The sequence below is a fragment of the Petaurus breviceps genome, unplaced genomic scaffold, assembly GCF_028583685.1.
Source record: "Petaurus breviceps papuanus isolate PSGF00001 unplaced genomic scaffold, PetGlider_PUasm1.0 90822, whole genome shotgun sequence".
Classification (NCBI taxonomy): Eukaryota; Metazoa; Chordata; class Mammalia; order Diprotodontia; family Petauridae; genus Petaurus; species Petaurus breviceps.
In genome coordinates, this window is record NW_027187351.1 from 25,895,679 (window position 1) to 25,913,733 (window position 18,055).

Genomic DNA, 18,055 nt, shown 5'->3' on the forward strand with positions numbered 1-18,055 from the left:
TCTCTCTCTCTCTCTCTCTCTCTCTCTCTCTCTCTCTCTCTCTCTCTAATTTCCATGTTTTTATAGTCTTCTTTTCCACAGAACTCTGCTATAAGCCCTGAGTGTGTCTGTTTCTTCTGGACATAGAAGTTTTATGTGGCAATGTTCTTTTCTCCCATTAGGATTTAAATACTTGATCATCATTTGTTTCCTTTAAATTGCTTAACTATAGTTATCTTTCTATGTTCTTCCATATCTTCTGTTTGTATTTCAAAGATTCTGCTCAGTTCTGTTTTTTTCAATAGGAATGACTGAAAGACTTGTATTCTATTAAAAATCCATTTCCCCTGTGTGAAGGAAAATGATACTCTGCTTTAGAGGGTAAGTTTTATTGATCACAAAGCTTCTTCTTTTTCTTTTGGTATATCATATAACATAATTATCTTTCTTTATAATAGTTGCTGCTAAATCTTGTATGATTCCCATTATTCCTTGATTTTCAGTCTCTTTCTTCATGATTGCTGTTTTTTTTCTTTTTCTTGAAAACTCAGGATTTTGGTCCTGAAATTCTGGGTATATTCAACTTGATTTTTTTTCAGGAGTCAATTTCAGTGAATTCTTTTTCTTTTCATGTTGCTTTCTGGTTATAATAGTTTTGGGCAGTTTTCTTTTGTGATATCTTGAAATATGGTGTCCTAGTGGGTTTTTTTTCCTGTTTGTTTGGTCAAAGGTTTCTCAGACTCCAACGATTCTTAATTTATCTCTCCTTGTCTTATTTTCCAGATCAGTTGTTTTTGATGGTAGATATATCACTTTTTATAGTTTTCCAGGCTTTTGACTTTGTTCTACTATTTCTTTTTGCTTCATTGAATCATTGAGTTCTGTTAACACAATTCTATTTTTCAGAGTGTCAACGACTTGAGTAGGGTTGTCTACTTTTTGTTTGAAGCTGTTTATTTTTGTTCCCAGTGCCCTAATTTCATTTTTCATTTCATATTTCAGTTCTTGCTACATTTCTTTTGTTCATTTTAGCCAATCCGTTCTCTCTGTCTCTCTGTCTCATAAAGTTCTACTTATGGTTATTTCAGAGTTATATCTTTCCTCTGAATTTTTTGTCTTGAAATTCTTTTAACCCACAGGTTCTTAATTGGGGATTTGTAAGCCCCTGAGCAGTTCATGAATAGATTTAAGGGGGTCCTTAAACTTGAATAGGAAAAAAAATGGCATCTTTATTTTCATTAATCTTTAACTGAAATTTAGCATTTCCTTCAGTTACGAATGAAGGCAATAACCCACGATTCTCAGTATGATTCCATAGTCTTTTATAGTCCACAAGAAGGTCCATGACACAAAAAGTGTGAAAAACCCATCAGATTTATCTATTATAATGATAGTTTTCTGTTTGTTCATATTTACTGCTTTGGTTTATGTGTTAAGACTTTGTACCATTTTCAGGCTCTTCCACATTCTGTACTTTTTTGGGGGGTAGTGATGGCTAGGCCTACATGCTTTCTTCAGCTACAGCTCCACAGTAGGATGATATAACAATACTAGATCCTGCCTTGGCCATAGCCTAGAAGAGATTGCCCCGTAGACTCTGGTTTGGAAGATGCCTAGGTCCAGGACATACCTTTTCCCACAGCATTGGCCTAGGATTCTTGTTGTAGACTGGGATGAGGAACTGAACCTAGAGTTGGTACCAAGCCCTGACTAACTATTGCTTTGGACCACCCCAGACCTTATCCACTGGGTTACCTTGATTCAGATCATGCAGGGTTTGTTGTGGGCTCCTGGTGACCACAGATCCCTGGTCTCACAAACCTTGGGCATTTTCCTGTCAATTATCTATATAGATCACCAACACTTCAGGCTTCAGCAGAGACCTTAGCATATTGAGTAATACTGCTGGAATTGGTAAGGGCAGCTAGGTGATGCAGTGAATAGAGACCAGAACCTGGAGTCAGGAAGACTCATCTTCTTGAATTCAAATCTGGCCACAAACACTTACTAGCTCTGTGACCCTGGGCAAGTCACTTAACCCTGTTTACCCCAGTTTTCTCATCCATAAAATGAGCTGGAGAAGGAAAAGACAAACAACTCCAGTATCTTTGCCAAGAAAACCCCAAATGGGGTCACAAAGAGTCAGACACAACTTAAATGACTAAACAACAACAACATGAGTTGGTGTTGGCATTTGGCTGATCGCTTAGGGAATCTCCAGACTCTAGATATATTGGCCTTGGCCTAGTTTCTTTTTACCATCTCTTCCTTGTAAGCCTCTATCACCTTTAACAGCATTTGCTTTAGATTATATCTCCTTATTACACTTTAGGAAGAGGAGCTCAATGGGACTTCTCCTTCATTTAGGAGTCACATTTGTGATTCCTATTGTTAATAGATGCTTCTTATGGAGGGTCATCCTAGGGGAGGGGTCCTTAACCTAAGATCTTTTAAAAAGATGTTTAAATGTTTTTAAATGCATAAAATAAAATACACAGGATTAAAAGGAAACCAATTATGCTGAAATGCATTTATCAAAATATATGTGCTTAAAGCATGTAGGGCTAGCCACCACGACTCCCTCAAAAAATCTTTTAAAAAATCATTACAATTTGACAAATGCATTTCAGCATAATTGGTTTCCTTTTAATCTTATGTATTTTATTTTGTGCATTTAAAAACATTATTTTGAGGTGGAGTCTATTGGTTTCATCAGTCTGCCAAAGGGTTTTATAACATAAAGAGGTTAAGAACCCATGGCCTAGACTCTTCCACATCGCCATCTTAACTAGATTTTCTTTATTGTATCTTTTTTTTTTCTTTTTGGAGGGCAATTGGGGTTATGTAACTTGCCCAAGGTTACACGGCTAGTTTTTTTTGTGTGGGTGTTAAGTGTCTGAGGCCAGAATAGAACTCAGGTTCTCCTGACTCTGGGGCTGGCGCTTTACTCACTGTACCACCTCACTGCCCCCTTCTCTATTATATCTTAATAAAATGCTTATACATTTTCTCTACTACAATCCTAATGTAGAGCCTTACTGCAGCATGGAGGGGACCTCGAGTCATCAAAGGCAATGCCAGTGGAACTCAAGCAGATCTTTCCAAGTTGCAAGACTTTGACTATGGACCCAGGGAAGAGCTATACATTTGTCATCTCAGAATCCACCTAGTTAAGCTGAGAGAGGCTCATCATCATGTCGGTTATGGGGTAATGATCCTTTTGACCACAGCAATTCTCAAAAGGAAGACTAGCTACTAAGGTAAAGAAGCACCTCAGTTTGTATCAGTAGAAGGAGCACCTGAAGTGATCTTAGGTGCTTGAAGTCTAAGTATTAAGTGTGTATATACTCATTCAGAGTCTTTTTGGTAGATATGGATTTGTTTGGGGAAATGACCTTATGCATGCAAATTGAATGAGTTTTTTTTAGTGATGCTCTAATCCTCTGGTGTATCTGTGATCTCACTGATACGGATATTCCTTCCAACAGTGCAAATTGTAACCTATGTACGCCTTCCCAGCCAATATAGTTTTTGCCCAGATCGTCTTCTCAGTTCAGCAGTGGGTGTCCTACAGATGTGTTGGTTATTTCTGTTGTTCTTTGCACTTCATAAAAATACCATTGAAAACACAGATTACCAAAAGTAACTCCCTCCATGTGGCCATGCTATCATCTCTTTTGCTAAGCCAGTAAGTTTACAAGTATTTATCAAATGCCTCCTGTGTGCCAGGTACGGTGTTAATTATTGAGCATGCAAAGAAAAGCAGATGACACAGTCTCTGCTTTCTCGTCTGATGGGGAAGACAACGTATAAGTGACTATATAGAAACACAATATATACAGGGTTAAGTGGAGATAAGAGAGAAGGCAATAACCTTAAGGGGAATTTGGAAAACTCCTTGTGGAAGGTTCGCTTTTAGTGCAGACTTGAAGGAAGCAAGAAAGTAGAGACAAAGAGGTACAGAATTCCAGGCAAGAGAGTCAGCCAGTGAAAATGCTCACAATTGTCATGCATTTCTTTGATGACCTCTTTCTCAGCATAAGAAAATAACACATTTTTGAGTCATCAAGCATTTGTAAAATGTGTAGGTCATAAAGAATCCCCTTTAGAACTTCCTATATACCCATAGGAGATGATTTCCCAATACAACTTCTGAATGAAAGGGAAACCTGGGTTTCAAGTCCAGCCTCAGATGCTTGCTAGATATTGATCCTGGGCAAGGCATTTTAACCTAACTGGGTCTCATTTCTAAAAAGAGGGAGTTGGATTCAGTGACTGCTAAGTTCCTTTTCACTGTAAGTCTATAATTCTATGATCCCATAAGCATGGTGTCTCAGCATTCCCACACTAGGAAACAGTTTCAGCTAGTCAACTGAAAGTCTCTGAAGACTACCCACTGACTATTCAAGTGAGTATTTACTTAATGCATACCATGTGCAAAGCATGGGGTTTTTTTTCTCACTAATATAATTAAACTTAAGTTACATGTGTTTTTTTTTTAATATAGAAAATGAACACAAATAGTTCTGAAGTCACATGCCTGAGATGATAAGCCAGAAACAAAATAGTTGGTTTCAGTTTTATTATAGATTCTTGAGCTGGGTGTAATCAACTTTTGTTTTATTGACATTCTAGGAGTTTAATTGCTCAGTATAGTTACCCTCTAAAGAATAAGAAATTGCTGCTCTGTATTATTAAAATATCCAATCTGCATCTCACTTTTGTCATCCTTTCTTGCCAATATGTTTAATAACATTTCTCCCTAAAGGATCATTTGCATGTTCTTCTTATATAAAAGGGAGGAATTGGCCTGCAGAGCTATAATTGAGGGAAAATATTGCACTTTCCCCCCTATAGGAGAGCCCTGTATGACTCACATTACTCTTCAGAATTACACCCCCACCCCCACCCCAAACCCAGCTCCATCTGGAAGGCAAGAGGCTGGGTTTCCAGGGTATACATTAGTGGAGACAGATTTTTGGAAGTCATCTTTGGCTTCAAATAATTTAGATGATTCCTCCTTATTTCCAATGGTGCCACAAAGGTCAAAAGCCTTTCCCCAACATACTCACTATCTACCACAGTGCTTCTATGAAGTCCAATGGCCACAGAGCAAGCAGGGGAATGAATTAAAAATCCTAGGTGACAGAGTTCAGCTTTCTGCTTTGGGCTTAGTATTGGTGACTAAGCCATTATGTACGTTTTTAGGATAGTGAATTGTAGTGTGTTCTGCCAATACAACAGCGTAAACACCCACTCATTACACCAGGGACCCTTTTCACAATGGTCAGATAGATTAGTCAGTTCCCAGTATTATGCTAACAGTAAGTGGTCAAATCTGTTTTTAAAAATTGATTTTTTTAAATGAACAAAAATATTTTTTTTCTCCTTCCTCCACACCTACGATTAGGGAGAAAAACAAAAGAAAAATGAAACCCTTGAACAAATATGCATAATCAAGCGAAAACAAATTCCCGTATTGGACAGGTTAAAAAATAGATCTCATTCAGCCCTTGAGTTTATCCCCTTTCTGTAAGGAGACGAGTAACATGCTTCATCATAAGTTCTCTGGAACCATATTTCTATCATCTCTATGCAGATCTGTTTATCTAGACCTAACCTCTTTCCTCTTCTCCACTTTCACATCACCAACTGCCTCTTAGCCACCTGAAACTTGATGTCATGTTTTCTTCCACTGTACTCATCAGAGTTCCAAGTCTTTTCAGAGTTGTTTGTTTTACAGAGTTGTATACATTTTTATTCCAGTTCTACTCTCTTTCTTTGTCAGTTCATACAAATCTTCCCTTGTTTCTCTGAAGTTGTTGACTTTATATTTTCTTAAAGCACAATATTATTATATTACATTCATATGCCGTAATTCATTTAGCCACTTCACAAGTGATGGGCATGCCCTTTTTTCCAGTTCTTTTTTTTTTTATACAAAAAAGAACTGTCAAATTCTTCTCTGACTTAAATGTATCACAAATGAAAAGTCAGGGATCTTTTATTAAAAGGCTTTTGCTGCTACTTTATGAGCACTCTAGTTAAAAATGCGTATTTTCAGTGAGATACAAAGGAATGAGCACTGGACTGAGAGTCAGAAGGCTTGGGTTCAAATCCAGACTATGGGTATACATATTAGCTGCGTTACCTTAGGAAAGGCTTTCAAGCTGTCTGGGCTTATCTTTTCATCTGTAAAAGGAAACATAACATTACTTGCACTGATCTCCTTATAGTTATTGTGGTGACAGCACTTTGTTAAAACTTTATATGTGTGACTTTTTATTATTCCATAGAATAGTCCATCAATTACCTTATAAATAGAATAGTGAGAAGTCTCAGTAAAGGGACACAATCAATTAACAAGCATTTACTAAGTGACTACTGTGTGCCAGTCTCTGTACTAGGTACCATGAATACAAAACCAAAAATGTTTTCTTTCCTCCAGGAGCATACCTTACCATCTAGGGAAACAACATGTACACATCCAATATCTTCTACTCTAGGTTCTGGAGAATTAAAGAGATTTATATTTGGCCTTTCAGAAGTTTTCCTATTTGACAAAATAAATGGATTTTCTACCTGAGCTGTCAGATACAAGGTAGTGGCCTTCATGTTTTCCTCTGACAGATAATAATTGGCAGCTCCTTTAGGGTCTAGTCTGGTCATACCCTTTGTGTGGGTGGGCTGGACTCAGGCCAATCCCCTGTCATTTTAGGTTCAATATTGGAACAGAATGGGGTCTTAATTTATTTAGACAACCAAACTTTAAGTAATGTTTTAATACCTTCTTTTAAGGAAAAACTAGCCTAACTTTCATGGGAGTGAGGTTAGGATATTATTTCTACCATACCCTTGATCTTGCCTTTACCCATAAATGTTCCACTTTCATGTTCATGAATTCTTAAATTCTATTTTCTGATCAGAATCTTATGTCATTTCATCTGCCTTATGACTCCTGTTCTTCATCCTTACCAGGATCTTCAGTTTCTCTGTTCTTTAGTTCTTTTCCAGGTCATCAACTCTGCACTTGCCATGCTGTCTTCCTTTTCCCTAACTCAACTCACTGATTAATTGGTTCAACTCCATATTATCCTTTATACTTGAGCCCCTTGCCCCCTAGACCTACCTCTGATTATCCCTTTTTTGACTCCAACATTGACTTACTCCCACTATCTGCCATTCTGATTTCTATCCATGTGCTTTTGAATATATCTGAAGGAAGTGATGAAGCTGTACTTATTGAACTGGGCTGTCACTTCAGCAAGGCAATCCTTTTGTGTCTTTCTTTTTTTAAAAAAATCATTTGAAAGTTGATTTAAATTTCACTTAGGCTCCTATAGATTGGTGAATTTTGATTTGTACATTTAACATTTTAATTTTAATGAGACAAGGCACTTCATGTCATTATGCATTTCATGTATGTATGCATATTTCTGAATGACACTTTCTCAGACAAATGGATTTGTAAAAGAGGTACTCTGTCTCGGCCACTTCATTCACTTGACCTAGACTTTTTTCATTATTTTATCATTCATCATTAAAATTTTATCACGTGGGGTAACATCTAAATCATCACATATGCATAAAAACTTTGTTCTTTGGATGATCTTAAGGCCAGGATTACAAATGCAATCCTTTCAGACACCTTTTGTGTTTTTATTATTTGCTCACAATAGTGGCTATCACAAACCTTTTCAACCCTCCTCAACCTTTGTACAGCATTCCTCCCCATCCCCCCTCATCTCAGCTATGGACCTTGCCACATAATTCATCAAGTAAACCAAGGCTATTTGAAGATAGCTCACTCTTCTCCCTTCTCTCTCATCGCCTATCAGTCAGATGTCTTCCTCCGCTATCTTTTTTCATCTCTATCTTCTCATTCTCCTTTGCTGGATCTTCCTCTAGGACATATCTGACACTTGTGAGTATTTCCCATAAGATTTGTTCAAGACTCTTATTTTTTTCTCCTTCTCTCATGGATGGGTTCAGTTATCATCTCTAAGCAGATAATTCTCAGATCTATTTATCTAGACCTAATCTCTTTTCTAAGGGTAAGTAGATGGTGCAGTAGGTGGAGTAAAGGGCCTGGAGTCTAGAGGAGCTGAGTTCAAATCTGCCCTCAGACACTTACTGTGTGACCCCAGGCAAATCACTTAATCCTGTTTGCCTCAGTTTCCTCTTCTGTAAAATGAGCTGGAGAAGGAGATGGCAAACCACTCCAGGATGTTTGTCAAGAAAACCCCAAATGGGGTCATGAAGAGTTGGACAAGCATGGCAATGACACACTCTTTTGGCCTCCAGTTTTTACATTACCAACTACCTCTTAGACATTTCAAATTGGACGTACTGTAGACATGTGAAACTCAACATAGCCAACCCCCCCCCCACAAAAAAGCATAAAATGAACTCATTACTTCACCCAAACCCTCCCCTTTTCTGAACTTCTATATTACTACTAAAAGCACTGACCCTGTGACCCAGTAAATTCATGAAGGATAGTCATTAAGAACTCTTTGAGCTGATTCCGCTGTGTGAAGCTCCCATTATGATTGATCCTTCATCTGTAGCTGCATCGTTTTCAGGTGTTGAAGAAGTAATATTAAATAGCCCAAGGCCTTATTCTACTGAGCCAACCAAACTTTAAGGAATGTTTTAATACCTTATAAGGAAAAAGTAGCCTAACTTTCATGGGAGTGAGGTTAAGATATTACTTCTACCAGGTTTGCAATCTCTGTGCCATCTTTCACTTCTTACTCACACTCACTTCACATAATCAATCTATTGCCAAGTTTTGTTATTTTGTTGTGCCTGGTTTTCCCCACAACCCCTCCTACCTCCAGGAAGTGAGCCGACTGCCAGGTCAGCTCCGCTCTCCCCCAATGGGTCTCCACCCTTTCCCCCAGTCAGCTCCCCTGCATAGAAGTAGGCGGGCTTCTGGGTCAGGCCAGGGAGTTTCAAGGTGTGTACTCACCAATCAGCCTGCTATGTGGCCTGATCAGCCAACATGACCTTTTAACAAAGGGTCCATTCTAAAATTATTACTTGGGTCTTGCTCACATTAATCAAGATACAGGTACAGCATTTGGAGCCCCTAGTGAGATTTGACAGCATTCTGTGTTGCTGTCCAAGGCCCAAGATTGTCATTCGGCCTCAGGGGATGGAGGCCCCTCAGCTTATAAAGGGGGCCTTATGTAAGCAGTGATTGGTCAGTACACACCTTGAAACTCCCTCACCTGACCCAGAAGCCTACCCACTTCTATGCTGGTGAGCTGACTGGGGGAAAGGGTGGAGACCCAGTGGGGGAGAGCGGAGCTGACCTGGCAGTCTGCTCACTTCCTGGAGGCAGGAGGGGTTGTGGGGAAAACCAGGCACAATTTCTACCTTAGCAAATTTATTGCATACATTTCATTTTCTCCACTTGCACAGTCACAACTCTGGTGCATATCCTCATTATCTTATACCTGGACTATAGCAAAACATTTCTGGTTAGTCTCTCCCCACTTCAATTAATCAATTGCAAAAGTGATCACCCTCCTATGCAATAAATTGCAGTGGTTCCAGGATCAAACATGAAATCCTTTGACTTTTAAAGCCCTTTACAACTTGATTCCTTCCCACCTTTCCAATTTTCTTTCATTAGACTCTCTTCCAATTACTCCATAATCTAGCCACACTGGCCCTCTCCTCTCATATGACAATCCGTCTCCAAACTCCTGCCTTGCTTTTTTCACTGGCTGTTTCCTGTGTCTGGAATGTGCTCCCTTTTCTTTTTCTTTTCTTTCTTTTTTTTTTTTTTAAAGCAATTGGGGTTAAATAACTTGCCCAAGGTTACAAGGCCAGTTTTTTTGTGTGGGTGTTAAGTATCTGAGGCCTGAACTGATCAGGGTCCTCCTGACTCTGGACTGGGGCCGGCGCTCTTACTCACTGGTCCACCTAGCCGCCCCATGTGCTCCCTTTTCACCTCCTCCTGCCTTCCCTCAAAACTCAGATTGAACCCCACCTTCTGTGATAGGTCTTTCCTTGCATCCCTTCCCACCTCCCCACATCTTACTGCCTTCCCTCTGAAATTGCATTTTATTTACATTGCATGTAGCTTGTGATACACTTTTTTTGCATGTTCTCTCTCCCTCCCCACCATGGGATGTGAGCTCCTTAAGGCAGGGACTATGTTTTTGCTGTTCTTTGTACCCCCATAATATGATATAGGGCACCTAGTAAGTGCTTAATAAATGTTTGTTGACTGGCCTGGAAAATGGACAACCTAAAAGTCTGGAATGGTTTCATCATCCCACTGAGGAATTTGAATGACATTGACCTTGAGCAAGTCATAACCCCTCTGTGACTAAATCTGCTGATATATAAAATGAGGGATTTATTTTTTGATAACCTCCAAGGTCCCTTGTGACTCTAAATCTAAAATCCCATGATGCTATATGGGGGCATAATGGTAGGTAGATAGATGGAATGTATTACTCCAGGTACCTACCCCTGATAGAGAGCTGGCTTCAGAATCAGAAAGACCTGTGTTCGGATGGATCCTTCCTGATGCATACTGACTGTGTGACCCTGGGCAAGTACCTTAACATCTTAGTCTTTTTAGACAACTTTCTAAGACAGTAAGTTTCAGAGCTGGTGTTGATCTGCATTGGTGGAAGGAGTTTCCTCATCTGGTAGTTCTTTCTACCAATGAAAGCACAGGCTCAGTCCATTTCCCATAAGTTATACCATGATTCTGCATCAAGAGAAGAATCCCTGGGCTATAGTGACTGAACCTGTTCTATGGAATAACTTAAGTCATTGAGGTCAGAGGAATGCCAGAAAGAGCTTGGTCATCATAGGCTCTGCACCTCTCTCAGTATTATTTTTCTTCAAATAATGAGTCTCCAGGCTCAAAATAGGCAGGATATTTTTTTGGAGGGCAATTGGGGTTAAGTGACTTGCCCAAGGTCACACAGCTAATTTTTTTGTGTTAAGTGTCTGAGGCCGGATTTGAACTCAGGTCCCCCTGACTCCAGGGCCAGTGCTCTATTCACTGCACTACCTAGCCACACCCAAAATGGGCAGGATCTTAACCCCAAGCACTGAGGAAATTCGAATCCCTACTACCTTCAATCATAGTCATCCATCCAATTTGCCAAATTTGATTCATCATGCATCTTGCTTGTTTATCTCTCATGGGTTACTTGAACCACTTTGTATTATTTTAACTTAGAGGATTATTTGTCATATACTTCTATGGTTCAGAGAATCCCTGTATATTGGTCAGACAGCAAAGTAAGTTGAGATGCCTAGCAATAGAAGCTGCATTTTGAATAAAAAAATTGATTTAACTTCTGGATTATGTATATATTGTCCTGTTGTAGAGGACCACACGTCAGTGAGACTCTCACCCTGATGGCTGAACAAGCCCTCTCAGGTAAAGAACCTGATGATGGACCTGGATCGGTTCCCCATTCCCCAGGAAAGAGCTTAAACACACAGGTGTGAGGACTATGTCCTTGGGAAACACACACAGCCTGGGAACAAAGAAGTGTGCAGTGTCCACAGGGGAAAACAATTAGGAAGGAGATTTTTGGCTCTATAAAGCTTGTGCCTGGAAGAATAAAAATTGGCTCTCTATTTTCCACTATTCCTGGAGTCCTGTCTCCTTATGCACCCACTCACAACCTCTGGGTATGGGATTCTTTCTCAGCCCTGCTTGGGGATGGCAGGGCTCCCATAGTTTCTCAGCCCTGGTGCAGGATGGCCGGGCTCCCCATAACTGGCTCCCAACATCCTGTTATGCATATGCCCCTGGATCAGAGCCTGTCTAAAAACATAGAGGACCTGGTTGGGAAGATTTTTTTTTGTTCTTTGAGGGTCATGGTGCCAACCCAGGAAACTCAGGAAAATTTGTGCATGGTACATCCCTATGGCTTGAGACTATTGATTACCTACTTGGAAGCTTGCAATTTACAACACTCGGCTGATTCTGTGGTCTGATCAGTGTGTGTACTCTCTCCAATGTGCAGATCATGACTAATCTGTTCCTTCTTATCTTGTGCAATTCTTTTCTGAATTCTCCTGTTAGTCCTCCCTAGACGACCTACATCTAAAGACCCAAAGAAATGGCTTTAGATGAAAGAAAAAGTAAGTGCTGGATGGCTGGTTCTAAAAGCATATTTCATTGTGCTGATGTGGGGGAGAAAGTGGGTAGGTGGTACAGTGGATAGAGTGCTGGGCTTGAAATCAGAAAGACCCATCTTCATGAGTTCATATCTAATCTTAGGTACTAGCTGTGTGACCCTGGACAAGTCACTTAACCCTGTTTGTCCCAGTTTTGTCATCTGTAAAATGAACTGGAGAACAAAATGGCAGACCACCCCAGGATTTCTGCCAAGAAAACCTCAAACAGGGTCACAAAGAGTCAGACATGACTGAAATGATTCAATAACAATAGGGGAGAGAAAGCTGGCCTTGGATCTAGAAATACCTGGGTCCAAATCCTGTCTCTAATACATATTTGCTGTATGACCCTGGGTAAATCATTTAATCTCTCAATGTTCTAGGCAATTCTGTAAAATTGTAAACTGTGTAGAAAACACCTGTCTACATTAGTCGGGGAAGTTCCTCACCAGAAGTTCCATTCATAGGAATGTGCTGAAGCCAGTTTGAACTAGTTCTCAAGAGCTGATTGTTAAATATTCAGTGTAAAGATGTACATTTTACTTATCAACAAACTACAAATCAGGGTTTGATTTATTTCTTTGTTGATTTTTTAGACTTTAAGAAAGTGATGGGGAAAATGGTAATAATGAAGATTAAGCTTAAAAGTATGTTATGCATACCTCCCCCTCCCCCAGAGCTGGCTGCTAAACACCTACTAGTGCACCCTTGCCCATACAACAGTGAAATCACAGGTCCAGTCCTGATGAACAACTTGATTGGTTACAGAGTGGTATATTGAATAGAGTGCTGGACTCAAGTCTAGAAGACATGAGTTCAAATCCTGGCCTCAGTTACTTATTTTTTTGGGGGGGGGAGGCAAGGGAATTGAGGTTAAGTGACTTGCCCAAGGTCACACATCTATTAAGTACCGTATGTCAAGTTTCTGAGGCCAGGTTTGAACTGAGGTCCTCCTGACTCCAAGGTGGTGCTCTATTTACTGCACAGCCTAGCTGCCCCACCTCAGTTACTAGCTTTGTGATCCTGGGCAAGTCACTAAACTTCTGATCACTTAGCTTCTGTTGACCTCAAATTCCTCATCTATAAAATGGACATAATAATAACACCTGTTTCATGGTGTTGTTTTGGGAATCAAATGAAATAACATGTAAAGAGCTTTGCAAATAGCAAAATACTACATAAATGTTAGTTATATGATGTTCGTGGAGTCCAAACTGAACAGAGTGGCTAGTGAAAAATGAGGAGTTAGTGGGAAAATTTGAAATTCTCTATAAAGGAAGTCTTTAGGAAGAATTTATTGCTTTGCTTTCCAGTTACAAGGGAGAGGCAACTGAGGGTGCCTACTATTGTGCTATCATTATTAGACAGGTAACATTTAACTCCCTCATTAGGACATCTGTGTATTAGACTAACCTTAGATACATTCTGGTGGCAGGTAGATGGCATAGTGGATAGAGTGCCAGGCCTGGAGTCAGCAAGACCCGAGTTCAAATTTGGCCTCAGATGTTTCCTAGCTGTGTGACCCTGGCAAGTCACTTAACCTTGTTTGTCTCAGTTTCCTCATCTATAAAATGAGCTGCAGAAGAAAATAGCAAACCATTTCAGTATCTGTGCCAAAAAAACTCCAAATGGGGGCACAAAGAGTCGGACATGACTAAAATAACTGAACAACAACAAAGATACATATTTTTTGTCTCCCAAGTTATACATTTCATAAAAGAATAATTGTAGGATGGCTAATGTCTCTGCTTCTGTGCTATTTAAGCTCTCTCTCTCTCTCTTTCTCTCTCTCTCACTCTCTCACACTCTCTCTCACTCTCACTCACTCATACACACACACACACACACACACACACACACACAACTCCACCATAAAAACAAAACAAAATCCAAGTCAATAGCAGACATTATCTAAACTGAAATGCATTGGCTAATAAAGATTCATCAATAATTCATAAACTTTGTGAGAAAACCTTTGGAGATAGGGAGGTATTTTTACTTTCTTGATCTTTTTTTTTAACTGTGTTTGTTCATCATAGAATCCTGTATTGAGAGGTTCCTTTAGCTTGATACATTCTTGTTGTCGAGTGATTAATTTAGGAAGGAATCAATAAACCCGAAATAATCTGTCTTGAACAGCTGTCTAAACAGATGGTAGAACAAGAGAACTCAATGCCTGTGGCGGAGGGGCTGCAGGGAGTGGGAAGGAGGCTTTGGGAGGTGTGTGTGTGGGAACTCACAAGGGAAGTGGAAGGAGAATAGAAGATCTCACTCCAGGAGACATTTTGGTCACTTCCTAGTTTTCAATTTCATCCATTTAGAGTTCTCTGTCTCCCTCACCCACATCATCACTCCAACACCAGATTTTTTTCATTCGAATGATTTTTATGTGTTTTGTTTTTATACATTTTCCAATTTATTCCTCCCCTCTACTTCCCCCGAAGCCATCCCTTACATTGTGGTCGTTCAGTTCTTTCAGTCATGTCCAGCTCTTTGTGACCCCATTTGGGGGTTTCTTGGCAAATATATTGGAGTGGTTTGCCATTTTCTTCTCCTTATAGATGAGAAAACTGAAGCAGACAGGGTTAAATGATTTGTTCAGGGTCACACAGCTAATAAGTGTCTGAGGCCAGATTTGAACTCAGGAATATGACTCTTCCTGACCCAAGGCCTAGCACTCTATCCACTGTACCACCTAACAAAGAATGATAAAAAAGAGGAAAAAGAACAGTTCAGCAAAAGTCATGAGCACATAGAAAATATATGCAAAAGCTACAGTTCCACCTATTAGATCTACCTCCTCTGGGGCGGCCAGGTGGCTCAGTAAGAGCACCGGCTCCAGTGTTGGGATGACCTGGAGATCGAATCCTGGGCTCAGATACTCAGCACCACACCCAGGAATAACTGGCCGTGTAACCTTGAGCAAGTTACTTAACTACGATTGCTTAAAAAAAAAAAAAGATCTACCTCCTCTTTAACTAAAGAACAAGTATTATTTATTAAAAATTCATTACATTTCTCTACAACTTTCTATCTACTCCGTATTCATCAAGTTAAGATCATAGTAGATCTAGAAGGGATGTGAGGGCATCATCATGTAAGCTATCTGGGTCTCAGTTTCCTCATCTGTAAGTTGATCCCTAAGGTCCCTTTCCACTCTCAATCTATGATCTTATGAAAATGTATACAGATAAGTAGAGGAAGAAGGTCTATGTCTCATCTACATATAAGGAAGATGAGGGAGAGTGTGATAACACCTGGGGATGGAAGAAGGGCATTAAAGAAGGCTTCATCAAGGAGGTGGCATCTTGAGGGAACCAAGTGGCCAGTCTAAGATCATATAGGTAGAAAGTGGCAGTACTGGAATTTGAACCAAGATCCCTTGACTCTAAAAACAATGCTCATTCTATTGTGCAGAGACTCAAAAGAAAATAAGGGCTCTAAGAGGCAGAAATGAGGAGTAATTGGATTCCAGGTATTAGGTACCACTTTCATGAATGCACAGAAATGGGGGATGGAGTGTTGATTTTAGATAACAGTTAATAGTGGAGTTTGATTGGAACACAGAGTAGCTAAAAGAAATTGAATTGAAACAAAGTTGGAAAAATAGTTGGGAGTCAGATCATGGGGAGATGCAATCTAGTCCAATCCCCTCTCATTTTAAAGTTGAGGAAAGAAAGTGAGAACAGGGAGGTTAAGCAATTTTGCTCAAGATTTGCTCGAATAAGCTTCAAAAGCAGCATTTGAACCCAGATCCTTTGACTATAGCGTATTTTCTACTATACTATGTTACAACTAATCCAACTCCCTTATTTCATAGATAAGGAAAACTCCAATGGAGGTTGTTACTTTTCCATGGTCAAAAGAGGGTACTTAATAAGCACCAGGGACAGTGCCCTTTCTACTGTAGTAGCTGTATATCTAATTTTACAGATGAAATCACTGTAATTTTAAAAGGTTAAATGATTTGCTTAAAGTTATACAGGTAGTAAACTTCAGTGGCAGGTTTCGAATTCAAGTCCTTTGAGAACTCCAGACCCAATATTTTTTCCATCATGCCAAGCTGCTTCCTTTCAGTTATGTTAAAACACAATTCAAAATCGTACTTGTTTATAACAGGATTTGTCTAAGGGCAACAACTAATGACAATTTTAAGTGTTTTTTATTCTATTATTTTGCATAGTTTCTTTGGGGTTATTGAAAGAGGAATAGTAATTTCATCATGCTATTGCTGCTCAGGGCCATATGGCATGCAAGCAGGGGATGAGGGAGTAGAAATATGTGTCCATATTCTACAATCTTATGCTGATCAGAACAGATAATTGTCTCCAGTCTCACTGAGAGTCCACTTTCTGATGAAAAGAAGAGTAGCACTGTCAACATTCTAGGCACACTTAGGATTTCAGGTCTTGTCCAATTGGATAAATTTCGAGGCAGTTTCCAGCAGGAGGAAGGTGGGTGTGAGCAGAAGGTAAACAGTGTTGAGGTTTGAGGTTGAGAAACAAATGGCAGTGTAAGATAAATTCACTTGTGAAGCTTGGATATACCAAATCTGCCCTACAACAATGACTGAGAAATGAGAGATTAAATAATATTGGACATCCACAGAGTGGATATGTCAGAGGCAGGACGACTTGAACCCAGTTTTATGTCTAAGTCTGGCCCTCTAGGCAACATATCACACTCTCAGTGATGGGATAGAAACAAAAACAAAACAATTACTACTTTCAAAGATTTTGCAATCTATTGGGAGGATATGATGTGGCTGAAATCCATATTAATTAAGGTAGTTGGAAGAGAATTGGATTTCGGGTAAAAGGACATGGGTACATACTTGAGGCAGCTGTGTCACAGAGGATAGAGTGCTGGCCTGGAGTCAGGAAGGCCTGAGTTCAAATGTGTCCTTAGACACTTACAAGTTATGTGATCCTGGGCAAGACACTTCACCTCTTTTTGCCTCAATTTCCTTATGTGTAAAATGGGGATAATGAGAGTGACTACATCCAAGGTTGTTGTGAGGATTAAATTAGGTAATATTAGTAATCCTGACCTTTGCCATTTTATTTACTATTTTCATGGTCTTGGGCAAGTCGCTTAAGCTCTTTGGGCCTCAATTTCCTCATTGTAAAGATGAGGAAGTAAGACTAGATACTTCTAAGATCCCTCCAATGAACATGTATGCAGTTAAATAAAGAGGATACATATCTTATCTGAATATAAGGAAGGAAAGGGAGAATATGCTGACAACTTGGGGTAGGAGAGGGGGATTAGGGAAGACATCATCAAGTATGTGGCATCTTGAGGAAATTAAGACAGAGATAATTCCATGACTTGTCCAAAATCATATAGGTAGCAAATGGTGGAGCTGGGATTTGAACCAAGATCCCTTGACTCTAAATCAAATGTTCTTTCCATTGTTGTTGTTCAGTCCTTTCAGTCATGTCTGACTCTTCATAACACCATTTGGGGTTTTCTTAGCAAAGATGCTGGAATGATTTGCCATTTCCTTCTCTAGTAGCAGACAGAGGTTAAGAGACTTGCCTAAGGTCACACAATTAGGAAGGGTCTGAGGCTGGATTTGAACTCAGGTCTCCCTGACTCCAAGTCCAGCATTCTATCCACAGAACCATCTAACTGCCCATTATATCTAACCTTAAAAGAAGAAAAGCATCCTGAGAGGTAGAGATGAAGAGAAATTGCATTTTAAGCATGAGGTACCACTGGTATGAAAGCATAGAGCTGGACAATAGTGTCAGTTTTGGGGAATAGCTAATAATCAAGTCTGGCTGGAAAACAGAGATGCTAAAGGAAATTGATTTGAGGGCAGCTAGGTGGTGCAGTGGTGTGATAGTAATGGCAATTAAAGATTCCCCTTTATTGGCTTGGTTTTCAAACTGATTGTGTTAAA